This window comes from Xyrauchen texanus, chromosome 48, assembly GCF_025860055.1.
Source record: "Xyrauchen texanus isolate HMW12.3.18 chromosome 48, RBS_HiC_50CHRs, whole genome shotgun sequence".
NCBI lineage: Eukaryota > Metazoa > Chordata > Actinopteri > Cypriniformes > Catostomidae > Xyrauchen > Xyrauchen texanus.
The window spans coordinates 16940106-16955077 of NC_068323.1; the positions used below are offsets into that span (position 1 = coordinate 16940106).

The 14972-nt window shown below is 38.2% G+C and overlaps 1 long non-coding RNA gene across 1 annotated transcript; it reads right to left on the reverse strand.

The window, feature by feature from the left end:
• Positions 1-666: 666 nt before the first annotated feature.
• Positions 667-1674, reverse strand: LOC127640033 (uncharacterized). Its single transcript, XR_007970052.1, has 4 exons — positions 1651-1674; positions 1518-1578; positions 1048-1242; positions 667-961 (listed from the first exon to the last, which is right to left on the reverse strand). It is a non-coding gene; the product is annotated as an uncharacterized LOC127640033 (long non-coding RNA).
• Positions 1675-14972: the final 13298 nt, after the last annotated feature.

Consider the following 14972-nt stretch of genomic DNA (forward strand, 5'->3'; position numbering starts at 1 on the left):
TACTAAGACAGACAGAAAACGATCGATGATGGTTATGTGAGATTGTGGGATAGTGCCGTGCGATCTTTTTTTCTTGTAAAAAGTGTACTGTGGCAGAAAAAGTTTGCAAAACTCAGTTATATTGTTCACTGTTCAGTTTAGTTGGGCCAGAGGTAGAAGTATTCTTTTTGCAGAATGACCCCTGTTCAGTTCCGATACTGGAATAAATTAATGTATTATCATTATTTATTATTGATACTGTGTGTATGACAGGAGCAGGGTCTCATTTTGTTACAATTTAGTTAGTGATTGCATTGATTAACTTGGCAGTAAAGTGGTAAAGAACATTTTCTGTTGCTGCTTCATTTGAACCAAATCATGTGGAAGTGTAAGTTTCATACCATAGTGTGTTTGTTTTTTGCAAATGTGACTTTTTTGTCTTGAAATTTCCAGTTTAAATCTTGTGACAAAGTAAAAAAAAAAAACGCAAACTTGCTTACATATTCATCAAATTGTAGAATTAAACCAAGTATGCCACCTTGTGTTTTACCCAGGGAAATAATAACCCAAAAAGGCCACACAGGTTTGTTTTCAAGAAGATGCAGCGAGACATTGGCACCATTATATAAATAGATTTCTTTATTGAAATTAACAAAAGACAAAATACATAACACAACTGGGTTGAACAGATGTTACTCGCCAATGCACCAGAGAAATTTTCACAATTTACTCCACACAGAACAAAACTTAAAACAAACAAAAACAGAGACTTCTGTAGGCTAGCTGAGAGCTTATCTTGATCCCCTAAAAAGCACATTACTCTCACAAATACTCACACACACACACACACACACACACACACACACACACACACACACAGTGATAAATTGGGTGCAAGTGGCAAGGCACAGCACTCAGAGAGTAAACACCACCACCAGGGGGCGGAGACAGCTAGCCTCCCTAACTCGGGGACCTACAGCTCCTAAAAAGATTGAAAACAATAACAAAAATAAATAAAGTTTATCCAATGGATATGCAACAAACTACACTAATGTATATAATACATACATGTGCGTCAGAACAAAACTTTGAGATGGTGTGAAAGCTATTCTGCAGGACACATGGGGCACGTCACAACACTGGCATTTAACAACACCAAGAGAGAAACAAAAAAGAAAAGAATGAAACAAAAACAGGAGCAAAACAGCAGCGTTGTCCGTCAATGCGATCCTTGGACAAGATTGGCACTCAACACCATGCAGCCTGGAAGGAGAGAACACCCTCAGACATGTGAATAAACCTACCATAAATTAAGCAAATAATTTAAAAAATTTAGCCAGCCCCAATTATAATGACTGTCAAATTACATACTGGAACATGTCACTGAAAACCATAATATAAGGTTGCTCAAAGTGTAAACAAGAGCAGCCTGTGACCAGCACATGAACCAGACGAACAATCTGGAATATAAAAGCAGCATGAATAGGCACAACACAGGCTCTAAACAATGAATGATTTACCCATTAAAAGCAACACACCTGGAGAAGGCTCAGCCAACACACAGCGAGACAGACAGCAGCACATCCAACACTAACCCAGCTAAAACAGGTAAATGGGCATTAGCTAACACATACACCAAAGTCAGCTAGCCAAACAGCTACCTCAACTTACCTTATACAAAACGGGAGATGAGTGATGACCAAATAGGGGCAGTTCTCACAATGATGCATACCCAAGTGATGTATTCCAGCCCCAGAATAGGCAGCCACATGACTGTGACACATTCACAGGTCTTCTTCTTCTTTGCGGCTTTATGACAGTTGGCATCATCGGTTGCATTACTGCCACCTTCAGTTTTATTCTCCCTCAGTGTCCATTCATTTTAAAGCCATCTTTCCAGTTCAGACATCCTTAAACTAAATAAAAATGTCTTCCCTTGATAACTATCTCTACATTCTAATATACTTTTAATATTGTCCTCTACCCACCCTATTTCCCGTAATTGTGTTATAATTTATTGCCTTTCATGTATACATTTCCTGTATGACATAAGGATATGCTCAACGGTCTCATTCTCATGGTATTGATCACATAAACGCATTGGATGTTTTCCTATGATGTAAAGTGTACTGTTAGGGTTACTGTGCCCAATTCTCAGCCTGCTTATTATTACTTGCACTTTTCGTTTTGTTCCCCTACTTCTTAATATACCTACTCTGTTTTGAGTGTAAATGTCTCCCTTTTATTGCGTTGTCCCAATGCTGCTGCCATTTTTTATTTACGTTTCTCCATATTATGTCTTTCCCTTCTGATTTTGATCACTGACTTTCAACCATTTTTTTTTTGACTGCTTCCTTTGCCAATTTGTCTGCTCTCTCATTTCCCAGGATACCTGAATGTGCTGGGACCCATATGAATGTGATATTTACATCTTTACCGGGTGCAGTCTTTCCTGTTTTATCCAGTGCCCTTGTTAACTCTCCCATGCTGAAAGGGACCTCTTGCTCAACATCACTTCTCTTTTCTTCATAATGCCTCCATGTTTTCATATTTTGTTCTCTCTCTCTCTCTCTGCTTCTTCCTTCTTCAGAAAAATTATTGGAACTATTCACCATAACAAAAGTGTTTGCCATCATCTCTACCTTTTCCTTATTTGTTACTGCAGTCTCAGTACCATCAATCAAAACCAGATAACTCCAGTCCCTTCTGTCCCATATCCTACCTTGGTTGTACTTCCTCCAGTATGTCCTTTTTGCATCTGTTATTGTCCTCTTTACTAATGCCTGGGCTTGCTAGTACTGAAACATATTTTGAAAATTATGAGTTCTTTTGACTAGTTTAAATGCCTTATTTCTATTTCTCACTGCTTCCTTACACTTTTCATCCCACCATGGTACTAATTTCTTCTTTATACTGTCTTTACTCTTAAGAATGGATTCTAATGGGGGCCTGGATAGCTCAGAGAGTATTGACGCTGATTACCACACATGGAATCGCGGGTTCGAATCCAGGGCATGCTTAGTGACTCCAGCCAGGTCTGCTAAGCTACCAAATTGGCCCCGTTGCTAGGGCGGGTAGAGACACATGGGGTAACCTTCTTGTGATCGAGCAGCGTGGGGGCACATGGTGAGTTGTGTGTGGATACCATGGAAAATAGCGTGGGCCTCCACACATACATCTCCACGGTAATGCGCTCTGCAAAGCCACGTGATTCGACGTGCAGATTGGCGGTCTCAGACGCGGAGGCAACTGAGATTCGTCCCCGCCTTCCTATTGTGAATTGGGCATGCCAAATTGGGGAGAAGAGGGGAGAAAAAAAATTATTCTAATGCAGCCAATTTTATACCTTGCTTTATTCTGTTGTCAAGCGCTTTTATGCTCATTTCGTCATTAATCTGATTTAGATACCCATCACTTTCTTCCTGAAATTTCTCCCAATTAGCTTTCTCAAAATTCCATTTGCCACCTGTTATCTCTGCGGTCAATGAAGTAGCCATATTTATCTTAATCGAGACTGGGTAATGATCACTCCCTATAGTTCCTTCTTGATGCACTGTCCAATCACATTCTGATGTTTGATACAAGTGTAAAATCAAGTACAGATTATTTTCCTGTATTAACATCTATTCTTGTGTTACTGCCATCATTTACTCATACTAAATTCTTCTCATCTAGCAACTCTTCTTTTACTTGACCATTAATGTCTGTTCTGTCACTCTTCCATAACTTGTACATTAAAATCACCACAATACACATTGTTACTACAATTATGCCCTTCTATCTACTCTAGCTTCATTAACTCTAGTCTTTGCACAGATTATAATAGTTCACAATCACCAACTCTTTCCTTTCAGCCCATGCCTTGATTTACAAAAGTGACACATCCTCCTCCTCCCTCTCTCCTATCTTGCCTCACTGCCACATAAACATATAAAACAAAATACAAATTAGCTTTTTATCCAGGATTTTTGAAGACATACAATGTCTGTTTTTTCTCTCCTATTAACTGCTTGAAATCTTGTCCATTAGTAATCTGGCTTTTCGCATTCCATTGAAGAATTAAAATGAGTAGTATTATCAACCCATACATGCCGTCTCTTGACTTGACTGTATCCTGAGTTCATCGTTTACTTCTTCCAATTTTAAACCTATCATATCCATAACCTGAATTCTTTCTGTTTTAGATTTGATCTCATATGTTGCATTTATCACTATTGCAATTAAGGTCACCAATTTCTTCTTCTCTGTCCATGCATTCTTCTTATGCTCTTTTTCTATCACTTGCTCTTTGTTACTTCCTCCCTCCTTATTCTGTTTTTTCTGTCCTGCCAACTTAACTGCCTCAGTATATGATTAATCCATCCTTATCTTTTGCACCTCCAACTCTTTTTTTCAACACTTCACATCCCCAATAAACTACTCTGTGATTACCTCCACAATTACACTTTGGATTGACTCCCTCTCTGCATTTCCCATATTCATGTTCCCCACCACACCGCATCTTCTATTTGCGTTGCACACTTTGGCTACGTGCCCGAACTCCTGACAATTGAAACACCTCATAGGTTTTGGTGCTTAAACTCTTCTACTATATCTTTGAAATCCAAAATAAAACTCCTTTGGAAGCACCTTTTCCTCAAATGATATCAAGATGGATTCAGTATCCCTTTTCTCTACTCCCCTTGTCATTCTTTTCACACACTTCCTTGTAACTCTGAGGGGAACCTCAGATATCAGCTCCTTGAAACCATTGAACCTCTTTTCCCCAATACTTACAACCAGTGACATTTTGACTTTCCCAACACTAGTCATCTTCTCTGCCCTCTCCACCTGCAATTCATTATTACATCCTATTAGCAATTTTCTATCTCCTAAAACTCTCACATGTTTCATTCCCCCAACTTACTCTCTAATGATTTTTGTTAACTTAAGAGGATCGATTTTCTTTACTCCCCCTCCCCCCTCGAATCTTACCACTACATTAAGCAATCCTGTCTTCAGGCTCTTCTCCTAATCTTCTCTTCCCTCACTTTCCAACCCACCTATGCTAGATGCCTCTTTTTTCTTTTTTGCTTTCATTGGTTTACTTCCTCTTATCGCCTCTTCCCATTCACTTTCCCTCCTCCCATCTTCCTCACTAAACTCCATGCTGTTGCTGTGATCATTTTTCTCCCACCCTTCCATCCTGTCTGAATTTGCAAAGAACAGTGTAAGAATAGCATTCCAGACCTATACAGGCCGTCGGTCATTATTCCAAATAAAAGTACCCCACAATACCCAATTTTACAAATAAAGTCCAGATGTCCATAATTCCACAGTCAGTCAGTGTCGATCATACAAAACTATCCATTGAGAAGCACCAGTTAGCTGTTGTGGTAAGCAGAGGGTGGCTGAGCGAAGATGGTGCAGAGCGAGGCAGGGATGGACACCTGGGGTGAAATCTCTCTTGCAGCTGTTGGCGAATGCGGTATTAGCAGGCGAGAGATAAAGCCACAGCCAGAGCCGCAGTGGAGGGAGAGATGCACGGAGAGAGAGAGAGACGCACAAATCTGCGAGACTGTGTGTGTGGATAAGAGACTGCTGAAAAGCAGAGTGATTTTGTGATCAGTGAGCTGAAAAGCAACTAGGGTGTGTGATGCTGAAAAACCATGTGTGAATGCGATGACACAGAAACGTGTATCAGAAGAGTGTTAATAAAAGTCTTAAGTTTTGGATTGTTTACCCGGCTCCTGCTTCCTCCTTCCCACACAACCAAGAACCTTGTCACAGCCGTCAAGCTCTCCGATGATCAAACAGCTGAGCAATCCACTCACAGGTGACATGTCTGAGCCTTTTTATACACAAGATCATGGGTGCTGATTGTTTAATCATACTCAATCACATGTTGGTTGTGACAAATATCTTTTACAGGGAGGTGACATCCTAACCTGCTACACTTAAATTGAGTTCATTTCTCACAATGAAAAAAAATATATAAAAAACAAACCTGTAATTGCGAGATATAAACATGAAATTCTGAGTTATATATTGCACTTACAAGTTCTATACTCTAAATGTGAGATACTGTAAAATCTCAAATTTAGAGAACTTCGTGATATAAAGTCGCAGTTGCGCGTTTATGTTATGTAATTGTGAAAAATTTAGTCGCAACTGTAGGGGTATAAAAAATTATGTCAGGACAATAATTTAACAGTATTTTTGTACTTTTTAAATAAAATGAAACAAAACAGGACACCCAGCCCCTCTAAATGTGAACACTCTCATTATTTGTCAGTTAAAATAAATAAATAAATTCCTCTGTGTTCCCTTTTTGTTCTGTCTTCTAGGTTATATATGAGAAAAGTCTGGGCTACTTTATTTTTTTTCTTGTTCAGCAACCTAGATAGCATTTATTGAACTTGTGGGGGAAGCTACAATTGTTTGGCTGACTATGCAGATATATAGCCCTTATTTTCATTCAGAAAGCAGCTACAGATTTCCACTGAGAAATCTAGAGCAGCAGTGTCAGAGAGCTTCTGTTCCAATCCAATTGAAACAAAAGGCCAGCTGAGTTTTGAATGGGGAACTATTTATTCAATATACAATTATGATATTTCACCTACTACTAACTGCAATTGATTGCTTTGCAATTCAATGTATTGGTGTCATCTGAAGAAATTGAGTTAATCTGTGTTATTTGTGTATTATAGGGATAGTTCACCCAAAAAATTACATTCTCATGATTTTCTCACCCTCCTGGCATCCCAGATATGTATGACTTTCTTCTGCAGAACACAAATTAAGATTTTTAAAATAATATTTCAGCTCTGTAGGTCCTTACAATGGAAGTAAATGGGCGCCAAAAAGTTGAAGCTACAAAATCCACATAAAGGAAGCATAAAAGTAATCCATACTCCAGTGGTTAAATCATGTGTTCAGATGCTATATGAAAGGTGTGAGAAACAGATCAAAATATAAAGGGATAGTTCACCCAAAAAATTTAAATTCTCTCATTATTCACTTACACTGATGCCATCCCAGATCTGTATGACTTTCTTTCTTCTGCTTTTTTTATCTTTTTATTTTATTGAACAAATGCATTTGCTCGGTATCGTCTCTCGCTCTTCATAATTTAGCATGATAATGAATCTGTTGCTTTTATTTCGTATTAGATTTCATCATCAAAGTTGATTTGTATTGATTTTGGTCTAACCATTGGTAATTCATTTGATGAGAAGCCCTGTAGCATTAAACTATCTAGGCCTACCTAGAGGATCAGATCAATCCTCACGTTCAATAAATGTGAGGAAAAGCGTCTTTCCCAGAAATGCAATCATCTTAACGGGCACATAAGCGCTGATCCTAATTCGAAATGTTTGCTGTACCCGCCCCTGAAACAGCACAGCTGCCAGCTTAATCTGCTATGAAAATCATTTTGATGCCTGACTTCATGTCTCTTTGCCTGGACCAGGGTCACAGCTCTCACGTCTGTTTATCTTTTTTTATTGAACACGGCATTTGCTGTCAGCTAGCTGACAGGCAGCTAACAGACAGTTTGATTCCACCTGTGATCCTAGAATTATACCATCTGTTAACAATCATTTACTGCATATAAAAGCTTACAGTTTTATGTGTAATCCAAGATGGCAATGACTTTAATCACAAACAAGGGGACAGTGATGTGCAACCTTAAGTAGGTATTTGCTGAACCTTGCACACCTGCAAACCCTTACATGTGATGAAGCTTAAAGCAGATTGTCATTCTATTAAAAGAATAATTCAGGCAAAAATGAAAATGCCCATATGCAAAAGGATTACAAAAAGATCATTTTAAAATAAATTTCAAGGAGCTCAACAACAGTTCATAGTGACTACAGATGTACAGTATAGTAAAACTTCAAAACTTGTTTTCAAAGACTGCCGGTCGGGAAGAACCATACTTCAATTCACATCAGATGTAATGTGCCTTATTGTGGAGACATTTATCTCCTGCTAAACCATACTGTATTGCCTATTTTGGACATGGAGCCCAAGTCATTTGAGGTCATTTCTGGGCTTTGAGAAACTGTCCTCCTGTCAGTTCGCTCATTTTTCACTTCCTGAAAGGAAATCTATGACTACTTAAGATGATTTGTGTGTCCAGGGCCTCTGCATATGGAATACGCTCTGGTGCATAATGAGGCTCTGGTTTGTTGGAGAGGTCTGGGAAAAATATTAGATGAAAAATTTTTGTGCTTTTAAATCCATTTCAGAACGGACCACACATATAACTAATTCACTGATAAAATTCCATCGGCCTCTTCCACATCATAAGCGGTTGAAATAAAACCAGCCATACACTATGTTGTTGTGGTTCTTGGAATAAACTCTCACATTTCAAAGGCGCTTGGCTTTGGTGTAACATGAATCAGGGAGCGAGTCCCGAGTGACTGCAGTAAGGAGCTCTAAAATATAAAAATAAGCCATAGCTGGTGAAGAGTGTCCTCATATTTCATCAATTTTAGATTTATAAAGTCCAAAATTGACGTCCCCCTTGGCACCCGGCAGTCTCAGAGCAAGTCTCTGGGCTGTGTAGAGTTTCATCATTCTGACAGAACCTGACACCTCGGGTGAGCAACAGACCACTAGTCTCTTTGCTTCCTCCCTGGGTGAGCAATTACACGTGAATACCAGCCCTAGTGTCATTCCTTACAGCTTACAGAGCCTTCACTATTAGTAAGAATGGCCAGAGTCATTGACTACAGATGTTCTTCATTCTAATTACCAGAGTACTATGATGACAAAGATCCTCCCCCAGCTTCACCCCATCCCAGAAAGGGCTTCTATATCTGCCCTCCTTTTGCCCAGCCTGCTTCATCCTCATTGGAGCGTCATAGTGCAAAAGCTGAGGGGGACTTTATCTGCTCATCGGTTTGTGATAGAACGGAGAAATTGGACTTTGAGTGTGGGAGATAACGTCCAATTTCAGGAGATTATTCACTAGAAAGTGCCAACTTCCCTGATGATGCAGATGGTCACTGTATCTTTGGAATGCTGTTCAGTGGGCCTCAGATTGCAATGGCGGTCAAACACACACTGGTGGCAAAGTTTAGGGTGCATATGGTGGTCTTGGAAAGGACTAACTGAATGATGTTAATGATACACTATGCGGAACTACATAATGGCCAACAGTGGGAGAGTTGTTCTACACTTAAGCTTTTTAGAGTTTTTCCACAATTCTTAAACAAAGACCAAATTATTAAATGTAACTCCTACAACTTTCAAGCTACATCCAGACTGTTCTGACATAGTGGTCTATGTCTTTACTAACATATAGGACAATTTTCCTGTAGCAGGCAATCAAAAATCCCCCCCAAAATCCCATAGACTAACATTGATGTAACACAAAAAAATACAAAAATTCCTTCAGTTTTATTTAATCCTCTCATGTTCATATTTCTCAAAGAATTCTGGTAACCAAAGGAACTTAAAATTAAATGAGATTAAAAAATGTGTCTACTTAATCCATGTGTGTTGGGACAACATAAAAAAAATGTGTTTGGTTAACTGAAACAGGGCAGAGAAGTTCTAGTTCTAGCATATACGGCTATCACATGACTAAAGAATGAACGACTCGGACCAAAAGAGTTGAAAGGTGAACTAATCATTTCTGTTTCCTGTACAGCGCCTATGTGGTTTTCACATAACAAATGAATGGAGGTTGTGCAATTCGCTTGCGCGGCCAAAGCAAAATGAACAAATCACTCTCTGAGACTATTCATTCTTCTGAGTCATATAAAAGATTAGTTCAAAATGAACAAATCATTCATGAACGACCATCACTATTTGGTATGCAAACATTTCCTGTCCTTGCTAGCATTCAGTAAAATGGTTTCATTTGAGTTATTTTGACTATAAAAATGTTGTTGGATTTACTTGATTCACTTAGGTTCCCTCTACTTGAATTATTTAATTTAAAATTGCATAGTAATTTTAATTTAAGAAAACTAATTTCAAATATGTGGAACCACTGTCCATGATTGAACTGAAGTTCAGCCAAAGAGTTTAAATTGTTGGGTTTTTTTTGTGCGTGCGCAAAAATGGGTCAAGACTATTAAAACTTTATTCATCCATCCATCCATATGACAGTCTGTCTGAAACTTTTTTAAATTGTGAGGCCAAGATGCTTATTTTTGCTATTCTAAAGAAAAAAAATATTTTCATCTTTCATCAAATTGTATATCTGCTGACATAACCAAGGCTTTGTTGGCAGGAAAAATATTAACTAATGATATGAGAAGAATCTAATCAAATTCCAATGGATGCAGTCATGTCTTGCCCTATGTTATTTTCCACAGAGCAGGGTTCACTCTTTTTGACCAATGTATTTCCATGACTTTTCCATTACCTTTTCAGGTGTTTGTGATGACTGGATTCAGATGTTTTAAATAATTTTGATACAGACAGATTTGTGAACCATTTCAACTAATTCATTAAACATAACTGACTCAAAAGAATTATTCTGTCATATTCCCTGTTGTCTTTTGTTTTTGTACCTCTATGTTGAAATTCTTGTTTAGTTCCTGTTTCCTGTTAGTTTTGTTGTCCTTTGTAGTTGTATTCCTTGATTGGTTCTCCCTGATTATTTCTCATTCCCTGATTGTTTCCCCAGGTGTTCCTCGTTCCCTTGTTTGTTCCCTTGTGTATTTAATCCCTTGGTTTCCCTGTGTCAGTTCTTGAATGTTGGTTCCCTGTGTTTTCTTTATTCTGAGTTTTCTTGTTTATTTTAATAAAGCTGCACTTATATCCTCATTCTTTGCCTGCCTTGTCACAGATTCAGTGAATAACTGGATGTCACTTTTGCTTTACAAAACTTTTAATCACCACGAGAGCAATAACAAGCTCATGAAATGTTTTAAACACAAAAATAATTTTTCCATATCTTTTAAGATTCTAAAATTCCCTGATATTTCCATGATTTTCATGACCTTAGGAACCCTTACTGAATATTACACTCTATGCCACATTATTGAAGTTAAATGCATTGCAAAAGCCATGGTAAGTACTTTTGGGAGAAACTGCACTAGTTGTAATTTCAATATATTTAATTTACAACCACCAGAATTTGCACTCTACTGTGTGAGTAAAGTCAGTTACATGGCCTTAAAGCATAAATCCAGGAAACCTATAGCTGAGCCATTTCTTCTTTTAAAACCCTCAGGTTTTGCCTTTGGAAAGCCCTAAATGTCACCTCCTTTATCTTCTGCATCTTATCTTGTGTGCATGGCAACCCCTTTCCTGAGACAGCTGAAATACATAAACCCCAGAAAATTCAGATAGCTTTTTCTGTTGTAGTCTCCATTTGCCAGGGTAACCATGTAGAGTGGAGCCTTTAAAAGCATTCTTAGTGGTCAGATGTGACCAAAACCAAATAACAGCCATCAATATGCCTGCTGGGCTATGGATGGAAATGTTAGCCGATTTATCCCCATGCTTAAGTGCACTCTGGCCTGTTTGAAAAACCTCAGTCTATTTCCAGGGCGCTTTAAGCCCTGGCCACTCAATTGATTAGTCAGGAGAAAAAGCTGATTGACTTGTCTGAAACATGTTTACTAGATGCACTCTCAACAGCTCTCAGAGGGGGTTTTAAAAAATGCACAAAAAGATGATAAAAAATGCTCCAGGCCTGAGTCACCCAGGCCTCTCAGGGAAGACTAAGGGACAAACAAGGTCCTCGAGATTAGATCAGGAGGACATGGAGTATATTAGTATAACAAGATATAAAATGAAATTACATAAAGCAAGAACAAAATATAGCTTAACCTTTTTTTTTTAATTAAAATTTGTCATATTGAAGGATGCTTGCCCAAAAAGTATTTGCTATTATGATTTTGCAGACACAACTTGTAAAGAAGTGCATACACATGAGGATTTATTTAGCCTAACGCACTACTGAATAACTGATTAATACCCATTTTGAAGATACAAAACTATTCCTGTTCAAAACAACTTTGCCATTTACAAGCCAATCTGACTACAGCGATACGACTGTTCTGCCTCTTAAAATTGGAAACTTATTAGCAGAACAATCAAAAACAAAAAATGGAGGAAGAAAGTAATATTTAAAGTCAAATTTCATTCACTCATGCACCGGAACATTTCTCATACACAAGTAGGTTAAACCTGTGTAAGTCATTTTGCCATTAGCAGCTTATCTATCAGGCTCTTTGATTTCAATTCAGATATTACACATTAGCAGGATTTTGTGGTAATTCAATTCCCATATGCCAATTTCTTTTGACGCTATAATGTCCTGATCATTAGCATTAGCATATCATGGCCTTGGGTGCAGCAGGCTAATTACAGTCTGGTAATTGCAACACAAGTTGAGTGTCAGATTAACTTTACATCGCTTGAGAATAGCAGTGAATCAGTCAGGCACTTCTGTTCTATTGACAAAGTCATTTGAGATCTCTGCTTTTAATGCATTTTTCTTTTTTTGAACAATGTAAATGTGCGTATCATGCTAGTAGCTAAAATGGTACCTACAGTTCAACACCCAACGCATTCAAGTAAAAATCAGCTTTATAACCATACACACAAAATGAATGCTGCACAGTAATTTAAAAATACACATTGTGGGTGATAACTGGCGTACACATAAGACATCGGGCTTTGTTGCTGCACTATTTATGGCCAAAGCATCTGACATTGTTAGGTTATGACAGTAACCAAGGAAACGAGGAAACAGGCCTTCCTTAGCTCAGGTTGCACAAGTGAGAGTCAATAAATCACCGTGGCTGGGACAGAGGCTTAAGTTAGGGGAAAAAAAGAATGAAGTGCTTTTGTTGGTTTTTCCAGTTTGAAGAGCTCAAGGTAATCTGCTATTCTTCAAAGAATTTTTACTTTACAGATAGGAATGTGGAGATCCAGGCCACCAACAAAGCCTGCAAACAGTAATATTCTTTGTTTTATTTTTGGCATATATTTGAGCTAGGTAGCCAGTTTCTGAATCAATATTTATTCAGTTCTTTCTGAGAGTGCATGTTGCACAATGATATGTATGTGAAAATTACAATAGCCAAATTCAATCCAAGATATTGTGTTACTTCACTAACAGTAGAAAGACAATCTTAGAGTGATGAAATCCCTTTCTGAATTCTTATAGTGTCTCAGTGAAGTTAGAGCTCTAGTAGAGTTAAATTGCTTTTATCTCTTTCTTTGGGTCTGTTGATCTCTGTAAGAACAAAAGGCAAAGGGTCATGAACTGTCCAATGTCAGTGTTGTTCAACAAATGATGCATGCAGAGACAGTCTTTGAGCTATACTGGACTGAATTTTTCAAGCAATAGTCTGGAACATTGTCTTCAATCAAGAATAGTCCTTATACATGTAGCCAAGTGGAGAAATTTCATGTATGTAATTTAACTAGTCATGAATTGGATGTGGCCACTTTAAGAGTTGTGACACCCGCTTTCTGGCACTCTCTCATGTTCGAGACATGAGAACTTGTATTGCACAAGAGAGCTCCCACTTTTTTTAATTGGTTGATAATTCTTTGGGTAAATATACAATTTTACACAAATGCTTATACATTTCATTAAATGTGTTCAGAATAGTCTGATGTTAAAATGTAGTGTTTGTTATGGACCATTTTTGAAGTATGCATATGGATTGCATGTGTGGATTTTGACCAAGGACTGGGTATGTAAACTTAGAATTAATTATATCTCATTTAATGATTTATAGCCCAGTGTTATCCAGTTTAGTGAATAAGTGTAATATGTGTTATATGTGAAAACGTGTATTGAGAATTCTATTGTTTTAAACAGTTGTACATGTTCTCAAAGCCTGGTTAGAAAAACATAGCATGCTTTAAGTGATTTAAGCAGGTGTTAAATGTATAAGATGCTTTGAGTGGTTTGAGTGAATGACATAAGCATGTATTAATAGAGACATGTGGGTAAGCTTATGCCCTGTTTGTCTTTTTTTTTTACATTAGCCTCCACTGTATTTTACTACAGTATTTCATTTTTGTATTTAATTGTAACTCATTTCATTTGTTTGTATTGTCCTTATTTTCTGTTGTTATATTGTTTTTAAATATATAAGGCCCCATCACCCCCCCCTTTTATAAACAGCCATCAGAATAAAAAACACTAAAGTATTCCATTCTGTGTAGTTTATTCACTACCCACTGGCTACAAACTGTCAGCAATGTGCCAGGAGAGAAAGAAGTTAGTGAACCCAAATGCAGTATTTAATGAAGTTGATGAATATACAAATAACTCAAGGCTTGAAGAACAAAGGGACTACTTAGCTTCAGTGCTATTATTGACGAGACTAGACAACTCATAACTGAACATTAGGGGTATAAATAAAGGTACAAATGATGGGGTACACAAAACAGCTGAAGACAAATCTGTGTCTCGTTTCGAAGACTGAGTAGGACGCGACCTTTGAAAGCTGCAGTATACCAAGTGTCCTCTTTTAATCAAGCCTTCTTTAAATGAGATGGCCTTCGTAGGACAAACGAAAATGGAACGTAACATGGTTGCTATGAACGCACTCCGCTCTTTAACAAGCGGGAGCGCTTTAGTGAGAAGGGAACAAAGTCCCTCTGGAAGGGAATGTATGAGGTACATTTTATGAGAATAATAAAGATGTTAAGAGAAAAGAAAATATATTTTATTGGTGTCTAATGCTTTATTTTAATTATATATTAATGTAATTACACATATTATATACTTTGCACCATCAAATGAGACAACCTCTGTGGTTGTGTACATGGGCAGACACTTGGAAACAGAACTCTCCTCCGAGAGGCCGAAGTTGGTGCAGTCTCTGGGACAGGCGTGGCTGGCAACGCAGGCTCTGGGAAGGGCGTGGCTGGCAATGCAAGCTATGGGACGGCCGAGGCTGGCAATGCTGGATCTGGGACGGCCAAGGCTGGCAACGCTGGCTCTGGGACGGACAAAGCTTCCAGCTCATTGGCCATGGCAGGAGTGAGTGGTGGCTCATTGGCCATCACAGGCA